At 36.9% G+C, this 19131-nt stretch overlaps 1 protein-coding gene and 1 non-coding gene across 3 annotated transcripts in view; one reads left to right on the top strand and one right to left on the bottom strand.

The window, feature by feature from the left end:
- YES1 (YES proto-oncogene 1, Src family tyrosine kinase) overlaps positions 1-19131 on the top strand; it is a 61057-nt gene that overhangs the window by 3079 nt on the left and 38847 nt on the right. The gene's annotated exons all lie outside the window — the stretch shown is intronic.
- Positions 9246-9350, bottom strand: LOC116869013. The gene has a single exon (XR_004382946.1). It is a non-coding gene; the product is annotated as a U6 spliceosomal RNA (small nuclear RNA).

The following is a 19131-nucleotide window of genomic DNA, read 5'->3' as shown; positions in this document are numbered from 1 at the left end:
GTTTATTTTTCATAAAATTATGTAAATGACAAAGCTATCATATCAAGGTAATAAGTCTTAACCATTTTGTTTTCCTTTTTCAAAGATTTTATTTGCAAAGGAGTGTGTGTGTGTACACACACACACACACACACACACCACACACACGAGGGCAGAGGGAGAGGGAGAAGCAGACTCCCCACTGAGCAGGGAGTCTGAGGCAGGGCTTGGATGCTAGGACCCTGAGATCATGACTCGAGCCAAAGGCAGATGCTTAATTGACATAGCTACCCAGGTGCCCCCAGTCTCTGTGTTCTGTAACAGTAATTCCTTGGATCAGTAATTTTGGCCTTAGTTTTCATATTCTTAAGGATGTCATGAAATTCTCAGCATAAGAAGTTTTCATTTACTTAAGCTTTATGAAGATGTGCCATATGGCACCTAACACAAGAGTATGTTTTGTTTCAAGAAAGCAAATGACAGTATGGTGTTGGAGTTTCAAAAATGCTGAGAATCATTGTATTATGCTACTTGCTTTATGTAATGGCTTGCTGTTTGAGTTGTTGATTTTGTTGCTTTGCATTGTTGCAATATAGAGTTAAAGAAGAGATCGCATCTGTGCCAGATTCTTATATCACAGGAACTTTCAGTCATGTTATAAAGGTGATGTTTGTGGCACTGGCTTTGTTACGTGAATATTTACAGGAAGTTTTAGTTAAGATCTTCCATTGTTCAGTGCTCTACATGGCTTAGGTCACCTTCAGTTCACATTTTAAACAGGTCTGTAACACAAATCCAGAGTTCTTCCAGAGAAGTACAACTGCTTTTCCTTAAAGGTAATAATCTGTTCCTATTAAAGTATCTTGGTATCTTATTGGTAGAGTGTACAGCAGTTTGTGTGTGGCGATGGTGGGGTTTGTATTATCGCTTTTCTTCCTCTCAGCTGCTCCAGTGCCACAATTAGGCTGAGTATTGCTCAGCTGCAGCTGCTGGGTGATTATGAACCATCCAGCTCCTGTCTAAACTCAGAGGCAGATTTAGCAAAAGGAGCTATAGTAACAGCAGAGGGTGAAAGAGAAGAGCCAGTGAGGCTGCCAATATCATTATAACATATCTCTCTGCCAAGGAATTGTTGGCTACAGCAGCACTACTGTTGTCTTGGAACTAGCAGACTTGATGGCAACATATCCTGGTCTGGATCGAGTTTACCTGATGTTACTCTTTAAAATCTTGAAGCTCACTCCAGGAAAGAGAGAGAATTGTGTAATTTCAAAGTACAGGATAATACTGATGGACCGAGTTACAAGCCTCAGTGCCCAGGATAGCAGTGCCCTTCAGTTTCTCCTGCTTGAGTGTATATATGTGACTGCAGGCTCCCTGAAGTTTATACCATATACTCCATGCTGCTCTAAGCTGGGTCACTTAGAAGTGCTGCTCCTGTTACTGTTTGTGCAGTGGCAGGAGAGCTTTTATGCAGGTTCTTTGGATATACTGCTTTTTCCCAGGAAATGGAGGACCCTCAAGAGGAATAATTTCTAGAGCTACTTGCATATGGTATATCCCATGTCTGCCTGAATTTTGCAGGTAGGAACCCTAGATTCTCTTCTGTTGTTCTTTATTCCTGGGGTATGAGAAGATGGACATCAACAAACACAGACACATTATCAGCAAAAATGGCAAGCCCCAGACCAGAGGATGCCACAGGCAAATTGGGGGCTTCTGAAATGTTTCTCATTTTATAAACTTGCTAAGCAAAGAGCAGCAGCATCTCGTCTTCTCTTTTACTATGACTGTCAGAAAATCTACAGAGACAATTCCTTTTGCTAATTCTGGCTTTGAAACTTTGTTTGGGGTTGGCTAATTTGGGATGGGTAATGGGGAGCATTGGGAGAATCAGTGCTCCAGCTTGTATAACCGGAAGGAAGGAGGAGGTATGGAAGACTGTACCTGAATGTTAACAAGTACACATTGTCGTTGTGGCACATACTTCGCAAAACACTGGTATATTGATTGGCTCCCATCTTTGTGCTCCCACAAAACTCCTCTGGTAAGAAAGCACATTTTCCTTACATCATAATTATTTCTTTCCATTACAGTAATACATGTGGCAAGGAACTGTTTTGTATGAATCTTTAAGAACAGTCTCTCGTAGAATAAATGCTTAATAAATTTTGAGTTGTATACAAAGATGTGGTTGTGTATTTTATGACTATGATATACAGACTCGTGCTACACATGTTTTAAAGATCTATGTCTACTAAAATTTTATAAAACTTAGTGCTTTTTCATGGCGCCTGGGTGGCTCAGCCATTAAGTGTCTGCCTTCAGCTCAGGTCATGATCCCAGGGTCCGGAGATTGAGCCCCAGGTCAGGCTCCCTGCTCAGTGGGAAGCCTGCTTTTCCCTCTCACACTCTCCGTGCTTGCATTCCCTCTCTGTCTCTCTCTCTGTCAAATAAACAAATAAATCTTAAAAAAAAAAAAATCTGTAAAACTTAGTGATTTTTCATAAGCTGATGTTAAATTCTTTAGATTTTTAACCTTAAAGTTTTGCTTTAGAAAATGATTTTATAAAAGAATTTGTAAACACTTGCAAATGTGAATTTAAAGGTCATTTTGGTATTTCTAATAAACTGGAAACTCTTTGTAGAGAAATTAAACTAGTCTTTAATATGATTTATTTTAAAGAAATATTTTTTACTGTTTTAATGAATATAGAAAGCCCAAGCTATCCACAGGGGGAAAAAAAAGAAAAAGAAAACCTGGAGTTTTCTAAAATACATTTGTCATCCTATCATGTTACTAGCGACAATCATGGCTTATGTTCATATCTTCCAAGGACAAAAAGAAAGTCCTGATTTTCTTGATGTAATTCGTGTAAAAGAATGTAATTTTACAGGCTATGTCTGCTCTTACTGGGGGTGTGGGTGAAGACAGGAAGTACTGGGAGGAAAGGACTGACCACTGAAACTTAAAGATTGTCTGGTTTCAGCCTATATTCCTAGCAGTATGTAAACTCTAGATTTTCTTAAACTAATTGTGGAGGTTAGTTACTTCTCTAGTTTTTAAATGTAACTTATAGTTTGTTAGCATTACATGGAAATGGGAGTGGAGTAGAGAAAGTTGGTGGCTTTTGCTGCATAACTTAATACTTAAAATTGTTCTTTAGCAAGTTTATTTCTTACCTTCGTTCTCTTGCAATTAGCATTTTACAGATAATAGCACTTTTAGAATAATAGCTGTCAGGCATTTGAAAAGGAGCAGAGAAGGCAACATGGTATAATAAGGAAAGTACTAAAAGGTAGAAGGCCATCTGGATTTTAATGCCACTTTGGACAGTGAAGAGCTATGTGGCGTTGGTCAGTTCAGTAAATGCCCTATGCCTCAGTTTCACCATTTGAAACAGGACATAGTTGATATCCTTTCAGCCTTATATAAATGTGTGGTTCTGTTACAGTTGAAGTTTTTATATTGATAATATTTTAAGGAAACTTTTCAGAATCTAGAATTTGAAATAAAATAAAGTAACAGTAAAGGTTAAGTAAAGGTTGTAGTAAAAAACTGACCCATAGACTTGGCACTGGGCTTTACTCCAGCAAACATAGTATCCACTTATTTCATTAAGTGGTTATTTATTAAACCTGTGGTGTAACAAATACTGTGCTAGTTTTGATGTTACAAAAATGTTTGCAGCGTGACTGCTGTCTTTTAGGAATTCACAGTTGGGTGGCACTAGCTAGGATTAGGAGACTGTTGTAAACTTTGTAGACTGGTAGATCTTTTTAGTGTGATAATCTAGTACAACACTTCTCTGGTTTTTTATTGTATTAGTGTGTGATACCTCTGAAACTTTAATGGCTCCCTTTGCACTAGATACTTGTAGCCTCAAGCAAACTGATTCAATTCTCTAGGCAGGAAGGCTTGATTTGATTTTCTAGACAGTTTGTTATAGATACATGTGATACATATGGACATTCCATAACACTTACCTAGAAGTTTTACTGTAAGAAACACATTTGAAAATAAGGCCTTTAAAAACATGTCAGATTTATTTAGCAGTAAAGTTAAAAATATAAGGGCTTTATTCATTGAAGCAAATAGATGTGATGTCAATTAACAGATAATCATGACTATTTGGATGATAGCTTTGCCACATTATATTAGGAAAATAACCACTAACATTAAGACATTTATTTTTTTTTAATTGATAAAAACACAGAGTAATTATTCTGGATTTCTTTCTTTAACACGTTTAGTTACTAGTTTGAATGAAATAAGCATAGACATTAGAAAATGGTAGCTTTTTAAGGTTTGCAAACAAGATTTTGTAAAAAAGAAGAAAATGAAAAAGCCACTAAAATTATAGGTAGTTTGTGTTCCCAAAGTTTGTCAGTTGGGTCTTTGAAAATCAAAATCTTTTCCTAGAAGAAGTCTTTTTTGGAAGGTTAGCCTTTTTGGTTAGATTTCTAGGCAGATCGTTAAAGTTTATAAAAATTTAACAAAGTTATAGTAGTGTTTCATTGGTAAATGTGTTCTGATTGATTTTCAAGTTTTGTTTTTGTTGTTGTTGTTGTTTTTTTTTAATCTGAGCTCTTGGAACATACGAAATATTTGATCAGCTAAATGCTCTGATTATACAGGGAATGATCTCATTCCCTTGCCAGTTACTCTATCTCCTTACCTTTCTAGCTCTTCACCATTTAAAAATCACTCTGTTATGAGTTTCATATTAGGATGCCAGGACCCTCCCGGTGACACCTTGCTGTTAAGCTGAATTTAAGTACAGGAGGGTCCCTAGCTTCTCCACCTGCTTGTTCCACTTAACCCTACTTCCTACTTTTTCCCTGTAGGACAGAATGAGGAATGGGAAAGCTTCAAAAGATTGGAAATGAGAAAGAAAAATGAGTAAAGTAGAAAAGGGCTTAGGAAAATGAGGAATGAAGGTAATGTGGAAGTTTATAATTTCCTCCTTGGTGCCTTTTTTTTTTTTTTTCCTGTTTCCCACCCATTTACTGTCATAGGCATTGGGCATGAAGGAAGAAAACCCGTTTTATGGCAGGTGGTGTGCTTGCTACATGTGTAGTTCATATGCATTATTGCAGTTAAATATTTGAAATACTTTTCAAAATAAAAAACATGTGGATTATATTACATGTAAAGAAACTGAGTATCAGAAAGTATATGTAATTTGCTAAGGTCATATGTCTAGTGATGACTAGTAGAACTGAATTTATCTCTGACAGGAAGCCTGTTCCCTATAAGATAACTTCCTTAGGGATAAAGAGCAGTGATGGAGGGGAGGGTTTCTTTTCCTTCTCCCTTAAACTGTACATTTTTTTAAAAAGATTTTATTTGCCAGAGAGAGAGAGAGAGTACACACAAGCAGGCAGAGAGGCAGGCAGAGGCAGTAAGAGAAGCAGGCTCCCTGCCAAGCAAGGAGCCCGATTCGGAACTCGATCCCAGGACCCTGGGATCATGACCTGAGCCGAAGGGAGCGGCCCAACCAACTGAGCCACTCAGGCGTCCCTAAACTGTACATTTTTATTGGGGCTGAGAATTCCCAACCACTTACATTTTTCTTTTTAATTGAAGTAGCTTTGCAGTACATATTTCATAATGGGAATCAAGGTCAGATATATGAACTTTAAAAGATGGGTTATTACACTAAACTCCAGCAAATGCTTTCCTTTTGTAGGTTTGGCTTTGTAATGATAATTGATACACTAATTGATACACTAATTCCAAAGCATTCTTTATCTTTTAATAACAAGATGTTCAGCCCAGATTTACAAGGATACAATGTTTGAATGTTTTTCCAATCAAGTTTCTTCTTTTTTTTTAATCTAAAGTTAATTCAACAGAAGAACAAAGCAGACAAAAGATGGGTATTACACTAACTAAACTGTAGCAAGTGGTGTCCATTTGTAAGTTTGGGTTTGTAAAGTGTATATGGAGTCTATGTGTATATAGTCACCTTCTCTCTCTTTCCCTGTCATTCCTCCTCCCCTGAATTGAGTTTATGCTCAAATATGAACCTTCTGAGTCAAAAGCTGGCTCAGACTTCTGTTGTGCAACATTGCTTTTATTTCCACTAATTAAACCATTTTTCCCTTTATGAGTTGATAGAAATAGTTGGAAGGTCTGCATTGTCTGAATGGTCCTACATCACATTTTGGATATGCTGCAGAAAGAGAGCATACTTTTTAATTTGCCTTGTCAATAAGATGGCAGTTTCCTACACCTTGGTACAGACTCATCAGCAATTCAAAGCTTTCCTTCCTTCTGGAAGAAAACAGTAGGTTTCTTCCATCCTGCCTTGTTCCTATGAGTCTACTGTTATATGCATTCCTTACTCTCTGGATGAAAAGTCTCATCTAAAGCTCCAAATGGAAATTTTGTTTGCTGCTCATTTACCATTGTCAAATTCTGTTGACAAAGATTTTCTTAGCCACCTTAGAAGCCTTTTCTTCTTTGGCTTCCTTTTATTTCTTCAGTTGTATCTAAGAATGTACCCTTTGTCCTATTTAATAAGCTGGAGCATTGTTTTCTAATGGGAATGCTAGGTTGATTTTGTAGCATTATTATCCCGCGTAGAATGTAATTCCTTCATACATCACTCCAGCAGTTCCATCGTTGCCCATGTTTATTAAGTCTACATAAGTGTTGGCAGATAGGTTTTAAACTGTTGTGCCAAGTCTAAATGATGGGAGTGGCTGCTGCTAGAATGTAAGCTTCATGAAGGTTGGGGGCGATCTTTGTTTTGGTTACAGTAGTTAACTCAAGTATCTGGAGCAGTAGCACAATGTAGACACTTAATAAATGCTGTACAATCAATGAGAGTGTAACAGTCTGCTGGCAGTATTTGCTTCTCCTGGGCATGGGAGAAAGAAATGTCAACAAATAGCTAACTCTTCATTAGAAGCCCATGCTGTAACCACAGATGCTTTTCACTCCAGGCTCCTTGGAGTAGCAGGCCTAGGGCTAAACTAGTGGCATCAGTGCTCAGGGTGAATTCAAATGAACATTGTACTTGAGCCTGATGGAGAAACTGAGGTTTGACTTTGCAGTGACTTGTGTTAAAGACCAGTAAAAAAAAGTATGTGCAATAGGGAATTTCTTTTCTTTATATCTTATTCTTTATATCTCTAGCAGCTGTGCTTCTTAAAAACTCTGGCACACACCAGTTCCCCTTACATTATGTTGATATAAATGAATTATATGCACATATCTGGTTGCAGGTAGCAGACTAAGAAAAATAGCCTGTGGTAAGGCTACCTTACAGTGACAACCTTAGAAGGGGAGAATGAATTTTTGGTGTAAAGAGGAGTTGTCTTTGCCCCAGAAGGTGAGAGAAAGTAACCTATGTTAAAAATGTTAGACATCTTGGGGCGCCTGGGTGGCTCAGTGGGTTAAGCCTCTGCCTTCAGCCCAGGTCATGATCTCAGGGTCCTGGGATCGAGCCCCGCATCGGGCTGTCTGCTCAGCAAGGGAGCCTGCTTCTCCCTCTCTCTCTGCCTGCCTCTCTGTCTGCTTGTGATCTCTCTCTGTCAAATAAATAAATAAAATCTTTAAAAATGTTAGACATCTTAAAAAAAAAAAAGTTAGACATCTATATATAGAAATATGCTATTTGATTATAGAAACATGGTTAGAGTATTTGAAAATTGTGGACAAAGATGATATCTTTTTTTTTTTTTTTAAAGTAAACCCTATGCCGAATGCCCTTATGACCCCAAGATCAAGAGTTGCATGCTCTACTGACTGAACCAGCCAGCTAGGTGCCCCAAGATGGTATTTTCTTGATTTAAGACAACGTATTAGTTATTAGTACAGAGGCAAACTAATTATGATGGAAAAAGTCAAATATCCCAGCACCTTCTGGAAGTTTGCTTTTTAGAAGCAGAGCATCTGGAAAAATATTACTTCATGTTTAGGTGGTAAAGGAAGCTGTAAAGGTATTTGCTGTTTTGAACTTAATTAGGACGAGTAGAAAAAACTGATATGCAAAGTAGAGGAAGAACTTTTGGAGATAGGGACCAGGTTTTCCTGGGTTTATATTCAAAGTAACAGGAAAAGTAATTTTGAACTTTAAGAAGATGTATGCTCTAGACTTTAGGAAACATATTTGAAAACCAGTAAAGGTCTGTGATTTCAGCTTCTGATGGGCAGTATACCACCTAAAGGAATGAAAAGTCTAAAAATGCCCCAGACTTATTGTATGAAGAGCTTAGAAGGCACTCTGATATGGGAGGGGGTCAGAGAAGAATTGTGGATTATCTCTGCATTTATGTAGTCCTTTTAGTGATTGAGAAAAGATAGTAATTAGCCATATCAAAGAATTGGTGGGGATAGTAGCAAGTGGGAATCATGATGGAGTACAAGCCCTACCTTACTCCCTCCTCCTAACCTCATTACTTCTCACCCCCTTAGCCACTCCTTCTGGGGCTTAGTTCTTGTTTTTATTTTTAATTTTAATTTTTTAATTAATAGAACTTAAGTCAGAAGGAGGAACTCATAATAAAGGCCAGGTAGAAGAGAGGGTCAAGAACCTCTTAGGATATTGTCAGAAGGTAAATAGGGTTTTTAGAATGGGATCCCTGGAAGAAAAAAAACTAATGACAATTTGGATGATTCTTAGAGATAAATTCAAAGCTGGAAGTAAGAAGGAAGCCACAGATCTACAACTTAGGGAAGGTGACATAATAGATAGTGGGAAATGCCTACCATGTCTTCTTTTTATCTCCTGGCTTCTATAACATGTTCTTTAAGTTAGAAAAGATAGAAAAGAGAGTAAGAAAGTAGATAATAGATAGTTAAGAGGGCATCTAGCTTCAGTTGATTTCAAGCTTCTAGATCCAGAAGAATTCTGTTTGAATGTTCTGAAAGACATTTCTCATATTCCTAGGGACTCGGTAATAGAGAAATCAATGGAGACAGGTAGACGTTTAAAAAAAAAACCGTTTGATAAAATGATACTTTAAATGAGGTTTGTTTACTCTCAGGCCTATTTTTGGGCTTTCATTCTTTTCCAGATATTCTTTATTCCTGTGCCAGTACCACATAGCCTAATGATTAGGACCATGATAACAATAGCAAGAAGAGCAGTTAATGTTGAGTACTACTTATGTGCCAGTCATGGTGAAAAATACTTTATTTCAACTAATTCATTTCTAACAAAACTCTGTGAGTTAATATTTTTCTTTAGAAAATTTGGCTTAAATATTCTGAAATTTAGCCATTTTATTTCATGAAAGGATTTTCTTTTTAAAAAAATATGGAATGCTGCACAAATTTGTGTTTTATCCTTGTCCACAGGCTGTGCTAATCTTTGTTATCTTTACAGTTTTAGTATATGTGTTGCCAGAGTGAACACTGAGTCAGTATTCTTTTTAAGTAGGTTCCACACGCAGCGTGAAGCCCAGTGTGGGGCTTGAACTCATGACCCTGAGCTCAAGACTGAGCTGAGATCAAGAGGCAATCACTTAACCGACTGAGCCACCCAGGCACCCCAAGAAGTTACATTTATTCATGTATGAGCTAGGACTGCAACCAACTTGCTAACTTCAGAGCCCATTCTCTGAACTATGAGGTTGTGATTACTAGTAGGACAAATCTCATTTTTCTTTTTCAAAAATTTCCCAGCTATTATTATGCATTTATTTACTTATCCTTAAGAGGTTCATTGTGATTTTGGTTTAGATAATGTTAATTATTAAGATTTATTTAGGAAGAATGGACATCTTTTAATGGCTCTTACCATCTAAAAAGTTACAGGTTTCCATTTATTGAGCTTCTTTATATCACATGGTTTTATTTTTATAATACAGACTCTAAACATTTTTCCTCAAACTTATTTGTAGGTATTATTTCATGTGTGGTTTGAAAAAACCTTGTTACTTAGAAATAATTTCAAAGTTACAGAAGAGTTGCAAGAACAGTACAAAGAACTTCTGGATCTCCCTTACCCAGATTTACCAATTGTTAACATTTTGCTACATTTGATTTTATTATTCCTGCATTATTTATATGTGTATGGGTATTCCCACTCTTTCCACCTCCACCCCCAACCATTTGAAGATTCTTTGCAAATATCATGTCTTAATACCCTTAAGTACTTCAGCCTGTATTTCCTAAAAAAAAGAAACATTTTCGGGGCGCCTGGGTGGCTCAGCGGGTTAAAGCCTCTGCCTTCGGCTCGGGTCATGATCTCGGGGTCCTGGGATCGAGCCCCGCGTCGGGCTCTCTGCTCAGCGGGGAGCCTGCTTCCCCTTCTCTCTCTGCCTACTTGTGATCTTTCTCTCTCTGTCAAATAAGTAAATAAAATCTTTAAAAAAAAATTATACAACCACAGTACGATTATTAAATTTAGAAATCTTAACAACTCTATTATAGAGTTATCCAATATATAGTTGTAGGTTGAAGTGTGTTTTCCCAAAAGATCGTTTTAATCCTAACCCGCAGTACCTGTGACTATGACTTTATTTAGAAATAGGGTAGTTGTGGATATAATCAAGTTAAGATGAATTCATACCAGATTCTGGTGGGCCCTAATCCAATGTGACCAGTGTCCTTCTAAGAGGAGGAAAATGCCATTTGACAACAAAGGCAGAGATTGGAGTGATCCAGCCCAAGCCAAGGAACCTCAAGGATTGCCAGCAACAATCAGAAGCTAAGAGGAGGCAAGAAACTATTCTTTCCAGAGTTTCAAAGGGAATGTGGCCCTGCTAACACCTTTGAATTTGAAATTCTAGTCTGAGAGCATAAATTTCTGTTGTTCTAAGCCTTTTTTTTTTTTTAACAGCAGCCCTAAGAATTAATGCAGCAATCCATAACCAGTATTTTCCCAGTTGTCCTCATAATTCCTTATAACAATAATCCAGGATCTGATTCATTGCATTTAGTTATCCCATCTTTTTAGTCTCCTTTAGTTGGAACAGTTGTTCAGCTCTATCAGATGCTGGTTTTTGAAAAGTCAGATTACATGTTTTGTAATTAGGATTTGTTGGGTGTTTCTCATGATTGGATTCAGATTATGAATTCAGGGCAGCAATGCTATGTAAGAGGGATCATGTCATTCCTAGTATAGGCCACGACAAGGCACTTCATGTTAGTCTGTCGCATTTGGCAGTATTAACTCAGGTAAAGTGAAACCTGTCAGACTTCTTCACTGTGAAGTTGGTATTTTTCTCTTTGAATAAGTAGTAGGTGAGGAAGTACTTTTAGCTCATTTATCAGCGATTGGCTGAATTAATTATTGTAACGTTGGTTGCAAAATGATACTTTTCTAATTCTATAATTCCTTCTACATTCGTGAGTTGAGATTCTGTAAGAGAAAACCTTTCCATATTCCTCGTTTATTATCAGAATGATTCAAAGACCTTTTTTTAGTCAACGGGTTATAATCCATTAATATCTTTATTCATTTTTTTTAAAAAGAGTTTGTTTATTTGAGAGAGAGCATGCATGAGTCAGGGGTGAGGGAGAAGCAGACACTCTTCTGATCAGGGGCGCCCGATGTAGGGCTTTATCCCAGGACCCTGAGATGATGACCTGAGCCAAAATCAGACCCTTAACCAACTGAGCCACCCAGGTGCCCCTGTCCTTATTCATTTTGATGCTCAAATTTGTTCTGTTGTTGGCCAGCAAGATCTTCAAGATGGCTCCTGTGTACTTTTTTTTTTTTTTAAGATTTTATTTATTTATTTGAGAGAGACAGTGAGAGAGAGCATGATAGGGGAGAAGGTCAGAGCGTAGAGCTGGGAGCCCGATATGGGACTCGATCCCGGGACTCCGGGATCATGACCTGAGCTGAAGGCAGTTGCTTAACCAACTAAGCCACCCAGGCACCCTCCTGTGTACTTCTGATATATTCCCATCATTTTCTGAGTACTACTTTATTTATTTATTTTTTTTGGGGTGTGAGATGTACCAGGCTACCTTGCTCTAGCCACTAATCAAAAGAGCATTGATTCCTTTTAGCAGGTATGTGTGGTTTTGAATGGTTTGTTTTTAAAGTATATTTTTATAATTGACTATTTTTTGTATACAAAAAACCTATTTCTGTATATATTTTGTAATTGCTCTATACACATCTCTTGTTTCTGATGGGTTTTCATGTCTTTTAGGTTTTCTGTATAAATAATCATTATGCATAAATAATGATTCTAACCCTAACTTCTTTCTTTTTTTTTTTTTTTTAAGATTTTTTTAAATTTATTTGACAGACGGAGATCACAAGTAGGCAGAGAGGCAGGCAGAGAGAGAGAGAGAGGAGGAAGCAGGCTCTCCACCAAGTAGAGAGCCTGATGCGGGACTCGATCCCAGGACCCTGAGATAATGACCTGAGCCGAAGGCAGAGGCTTTAACCCACTGAGCCACCCAGGCATCCCATAACTCATTTCTAATATTTATGCATCTTATTTGGTTCTCTTATCTAATTGCATTGGTTAGTACTTTGAGAACAGACCAAAATGTTATTATAAATTTAGTAAGACTGTTTTCTAGGGTTTGCCGTTAAGTCATGATACCAGAGTTTATTTGAGCTTTAGCTCTAGATACATAATAGAAGGATTTCTATTTCTGTGTTGTGAAAGGGTTTTATCCTGTCAAGTAAGGGTGGATGCTGACTTAAGTTTTTTCTTGAGTTTTTTTTTTTTTAATAAATGGCTTTTCTTATTTTTTAATAGGTTGAATTAATATTATGAGTAGACATCCTAATATAAAAAACTATCCTTAGATCTGAGAATAAACTATAAATTTTTTTTTAGTAGAGAAGCATACAACAGTGATTATGAGCACTGTCAAGCATAGTAGTGAACGGGAAAAAAAAAAGCTAAAGGAAAACTCTGTTTCCTCTGTACAGTACCCACAGAATACTCTGGTGAACAGACATGTAGGGTTTTTCCATACCAGCTAATTTTCCAACACCAGCTGAGTGTTCTTCAGTTCAATTCTGACACCGTTTACATGGAGTTAGCCTTAGATCTCACAGATTAAGGGCTCAGTTTTTCAAGACTGTTCTCTCACCCCCAACCTCAGGTGCCAGTTGCAAATAGTGGATTCTCAGGTTACACACAGCTTCTGTCCAACAAGGTTATAAATTGGGAGTTCCTGCAACTCCGCCCTTAAGTTTGATAATCTGCTAGAATGGTTAACAGAAACTCAGGAAAACAGTTCACTTACTAGATTGATGGTTTACTATAAAAGAGTACAACTCAGGAACCACCAGGTGGAAAAGATGCATAATGCAAAATATGTGGGAAAGGGCATAAACTTCCAGATAAGCCACCCTCCTAGCACCTCCTTGTGTTCACCAACCTGGAAGGTCTCTGAACCCTTTCAGTTAGGATTTTTATGGAGGCTCCTTTACATAGAAATAACTGGTTAAGTCATTGACTGTTGGTTCTTAGTTTAATCTCCAGCTTCTTTTCCCTTCCCTGAGATGGGAGTGTGTGGTGGGGCTGAAAGTCCCAACCAACTAATAACATAAGTTGGTACCCTGGTGACCAGCCATCTACTCTTAGGACTTTCTAAAAATCACCACATTAACATAAACTCAGATGTAGTTGAAAGAGACATATGAATAACAAAAGGTGTTCCTTTCACCTTTATTGCTCTTACCACTTAGGAAATTCCAAGGGGTTTTAGTTCTGTGCCAGAGCTCCTTGGCTCTGGCATTTTTCTGGCACCTTTTATTCCGTTATGAGTGGTTGGGAAGCAGGTATTTTGATAGCCAAGAATGTCTGTTGAAACAATACTATAACCATGAAAATTGGCAATCTCTAAAGGACAAATGGCCTGGACTTCTCTCTGAGGCTAAATCTTTATATCAAAAGGTTAGAAAAATAGAAGGATAAATTAGGTATGTTTTAAGATTAGAAAATAGAAAAACATATATTTGCACTGCATTTTCAGGACTGTTCTAGACTCTAGATCTGAAAAAAAATATTATATTCAGTGATCAAATATGGCAGGAGAAGAGAGAATACTGCTGCTCATCCTTGGTGTTATAGAATATTAGGGATTTTCAATGCAGTTACTTCTCCAGGACAACTGATTAGCTAGTGACTAAGTAATGCTTATATTTGCTAGTAATTCAAGAGAAGATTTGTGAGGATGGGAAGAAAGAGATTTATCTCACTCAGAGCCTCTTCACTAGATCTTGCCCTTGTTCCCCCAACTTTCTGTCTCTGTCAGGATTGGGCTATTAGCAAAAAAATAAGAAGGAAGCTTTTTACTGAATGCTTTGGAAGAGATTAAAGAGCATAAGATTAATTTATTCATGTAAGTGTCAGAAAATTTAATTTACCCATGAAATATGTGCTTTTTTGGATGGATTTTTGAAAAAGGTTTAAAGTATTTTCATGCTTATTGATTTCTTAGGTATCCTATCTTTAACTGAACTGATTTTATTACTTTCTGTTTGCCTGGATAGTCATCCCTTTCATCTAGTTAAAAAACTTTTTTAAAAATTTTAAAAAGATTTTATTTATTTGTCAGAGAGAGAGAGAGAGTGAGTGTGCATGTGCACAGGTAGGGGGAGTGGCAGGCAGAAGCAGGCTCCCTACTGAGCAGGGAGCCTGATGTGGAACCCTGGGATCATGACTTGAGCAGAAAGCAGATGCTTAAATGACTGAGCCACCTAGGTGTCCCTCATCTAGTTAAAATTTTTTGAGCAGGGTGTTATGTAGAGTTTTTTTTATAGTCTTTTCAAACCCTTAGTGGCTCTAGGACTCTTCCTGTACCTAATACTGTTTTTTGTTCTATTTTTTGATTAAGATTAAATCTAACAACTTATTTCACTGATTTTTATTTGTAAACCATATTGGATTTTTTTTTTAAATAGTGAAAGAACAGAAAATTAAGAGAAAAGTTAATGAGTTAGAAACAACAGAAAAAGAAATCTCAGTATGATTTACAAATAAAAATCTTCTTTTGGGTTTTTTTTTGTTTTTATTTTTTCCTTGTTTATTTCCTTTTTGGTAATAAGTGTGTAAGGCTATGAATTTTGCTCTGAATATAGCCTTTGCTGCAGCTCACTGATGTGGTAAAAAGTTGTTACTCTTTTTATTTTATAATTTAGTCTGTTTCCTCTTTGACACAAGAGTATTGGATCATGAAAAACTTTATGTATTTATCTTATTTAGGAAAACATGAAAATAAATTTTTTTAAAGTAAACTTTACACTTGATATAGGGCTGGAACTCATGACCCTGAGAGATGGAGTCATGTGCTCTATGGGCAGAGCCAATCAGGTGCTCCAAACAACATTCTTTTGATGCTGTTACCTCAGATCTTATAGCATATATTCTGTTGTCTACTCAATAAATGATAAAAAAAAATCAGAAAATTGATTCCAGTCAGATGTAAGGTATTCATGTATATGGAATTTTAAATATCTGTTCCCCAAACCAGAAATATAAAATGTAGACCATAATAACATGACAAATGTTGATGTAATTCAGTTCAGCAAACTTATTTACACACTTGACGCGAGCAAGGAAATACTGCTAATATTGCTGTTAAGATTTTGGTAATAGCACAAGATAGTATTGGGAAGTAAAGAAATTCTTGTTGAATTCTAACAGTTTTCCATAGTTGGAAACTTCCACTCCTATATATGAGAAACCTTAAAAATCAAACATGTTCTTTTTTTTAAAGAAGATTTTAGAGAATGTTTTACACATAGTTACCATATACATGTTTTAAAAAATGATATCAGGATTGAAATAGTAGAGCACAAAAGTAAGAAATAGTTCAGAAATATTGTACCAGTGTTCTGGCTTTAATTCTTAAGTCATGCTAAGGAACTCGAGACTGAGAATAAGTGATCATTCTTAGCTCAGGGGAAAAAGCTCATCATACAATGTGAAGATAGAAGGAAAGAAAATATCAACTGTTCTTTAATTAGAAACTTGATCTTTTTTTTTTTTTTAAGATTTTATTTATTTGACAGAGAGATCACAAGCAGGCAGAGAGGCAGGCAGAAAGAGAGGGGGAGGAAGCAGGCTCCCTGCTGAGCAGAGAGCCCGATGCGGGGCTCGATCCCAGGACTCCGAGATCATGACCTGAGCCGAAGGCAGCGGCTTAACCCACTGAGCCACCCAGGCGCCCCGAAACTTGATCTCCTTTTAATGCAGCAACTTCATCAAACTAGAACCAAAACCATTCACACTATTTCCACATTAATTTTTTACTTCAAAAAGTAACAGCAGGCAACTTCATATTCTTTGGAGATTCAAATTGTAGATGGAATGAAGTTCTTAACATATGTCCTGCAGATCTGTTTGATTTTACAATACAGATATGGTCCATGGAACTCAATTATATAAAAGTTTGATATGTCCAGATACTTTTTTCCCATAAGAGTCAATTTTTTCAAGTATCTGTAGTATTTCTACATGGACATAGTAGCTGTTGCTATATAACAAGCAGTGCAGAAAACTAATGTTATGAATTACTGTTGTCACCGTGAATTGATAAGATGATGTCAGAGGTTTCTGGAAATGGTCACCATGCATTTTGCCTTTCTAATATAACTGTTATTTTCTGGTCACCCACTTTATACTGATATTTTGAGGCTAGAGCAGTTATTGAAGTCATAACATTATCAAGTCTTTACAGCTTACATGGGATATAGGTAACTAGTGAATTAATCTGATATATGTTAATTTACTGTGGGTTGAATTTTTTTTTTTATTCTATGTACTGTTTTTTTTTAAATCTACACTCCCTTCAGTTAAAGAGGCCAGATTCAAACATTAATTTGTTGGCTAATATTTACGTTTTGGGTCCAGTCATAAACATTGATTGGGAAAGGATTCATTTCAACAAACTTACTTTATTTATCTATTTTAGAGATTTTTTTTTTTTTTTTTTTTTTTTTTTGACAGAGAGAGCACAAGCCACGGGAGCCGTAAGCAGAGGGAAAAGGAGAATCGGGCTCCCCAACTGAGCAAGGAGCCCAAGGTGGGGCTCCATCCCAGGACCTTAGCTGAGTGCAGATGCCTAACCGACTGAACTACCTACGCCCCCCTCATTTCAACAAACTTTAATATCTTATTTATTTATTTATTTGAGAGAGCGAGAGAACGAGAGGGGAGAAGTCAGAGGGAAAAGCAGACTCCCTGCTGAGCAGGGAGCCCAGTGCAGGACTCTATCTGAGGACTCCGGGATTGTGACCTGAACTGAAGGCAGTTGCTTAACCAACTGAGCCACTCAGGTATCCTAACAAACTTTAAAAGAAAAAAAAAATATGTCTGTTTCAGGCAAGGCATCATGTTAATTAAGCCTTTTAGGAGATGAAAAGGAAACTCTGTTTATTAGTTTCCTGTTTATTAACTATACTACTACTGTAGACCTCCAAGAAGTTTTGTATTTGAGGTTTAAAGTTCAATGGCAAATCAAGAGAAGAGAAACACATTCAGGGATGGCATGGTGGGGTAGGATTTGAGTATGTTTTGACGGATAAATAAAATGGACATTGCAGAGGGAGCAAATAACATGAAAACAAAGACACAAGATGGCAAAGGCAAGATGCTTTCTGGTTATAGGGCGCGTCTAGCACAGAAATATATGTGCTTCTAGCATAGGAATAGGAGTCAGTCATATACTAGAAGTGGTGGGTTTCAGACTTACTGTTGCTTTTCTTCACCTGGGTTGTCTGTTGAAATGCAGGCTCCTAAATTCTACCTCTAGAAATTATAATTTAGTAAACCTGGACTGAGAGCTAGGAATCTTCATTTTTAATAAATACCTGAGGCTGTGGTAGGGACATGTTTGTACAACTTGAAGCTTTAAATATGTTCATTTTGACACTGGTAAACCACTGGGACTCTGGAGTCTTATTGCCTCACTTGGTGTATGACCTTGGACAAGTTATTTAACCCTCTGTGTATTAGGTTCTGTATCTGTAAATAAGAAAAGTAATAATAATTGTTTTTTAGGATGTTTTGAGGCTTAAATGAGATAAACCATTTTAAGTACTAAGCAGGCTATAATGCAGTAATTGCTCACTAAGTGTCCTCTGTTGTTTTGTAGCTATTATGTCATCTAATTAAGAGAAATGTATTTTTTTTCTAGATTATATTCAGTTCATTAGTTATTCTACCCTACATGCTTCATCAGACTACTTCTTGCTGCATTACCTTGTGTTCAGTTACTTCCTTTACTCATTCATCAAAACCCTTTGATATGTAGTGAATATAATATCCACATTATTAAATATACATATAAAATATGAAGGTCATAACTACTTGTTCTTAATTTGCTCACATTGATTTTTGTTTTATTTATTTTTTAGGATTTTGTTTATTTGAGAAAGAGAGAGCATGTGAGTTGGGGGAGGAGCAGAGGGAAAGGGACAAGCAGACTCTACACCGAGCTTGGAGCCCAATGTGGGGCTCCATCTCAGGACTCTGAGATCATGATCTGAACCGAAATCAGGAGTTGGGCATTCAACCAGCTGAGCCACCCAGATGCCCCTGATTTGTTTTAGTAATTGGCGATAAGTTATATGCTTAGCAAATTCAGTACTTTTTCTATTTGAGGCAAAACAATATAATGTAACAATTCATTTGAATGAATTTTAATTCATTTAAAAATGCAAAGATAGTATGGATATTGTTAGAGGTTTTAATCCATTTAAAGATGTAATTTAAAAGTAGAACATGGGGCTCCTGCGTGGCTCAGTTGGTTAAGCAATTGCCTTTGGCTCAGGTCGTGGTCCTGGAGTCCCACAATCAAGTCCCACATTGGGCTCCAACTCCACAGGGAGTCTGCTTCTCCCTCTAATCTTCTCCCCTCTCATTCTCTCTCTCACTGTCTCTCTCTCAAATAAATAAACAAAATCTTAAAAAATTAAAAAATAAAAATAGAACAAACAAGATGCTATGCCTTTAATTTTTTTTAATTTTATTTATTTTTAAAGATTTTATTTATTTATTTGTCAGAGAGAGCACGCTCAGACAGGGGTAGCAGTAGGCAGAGGGAGAAGCAGGTTTCCCACTGAGCAAGGAGCCCAATGCAGGACTCTATCCTAGGACCCTGCCGATCATGACCTGAACTGAAGGCAGACACTTCACTGACTGAGCCACCCAGGCACCCCAAGAAGCTGTATTTTTATTTATTTATTTATTTAAAGATTTTATTTATTT

The sequence above is a fragment of the Lontra canadensis genome, unplaced genomic scaffold, assembly GCF_010015895.1.
Source record: "Lontra canadensis isolate GAN:19392208 unplaced genomic scaffold, GSC_riverotter_1.0 scaffold17, whole genome shotgun sequence".
NCBI classification, from domain to species: domain Eukaryota; kingdom Metazoa; phylum Chordata; class Mammalia; order Carnivora; family Mustelidae; genus Lontra; species Lontra canadensis.
Note: the sequence above shows the minus strand (reverse complement) of the source record. Positions and strands in the feature narration are given on the sequence as shown.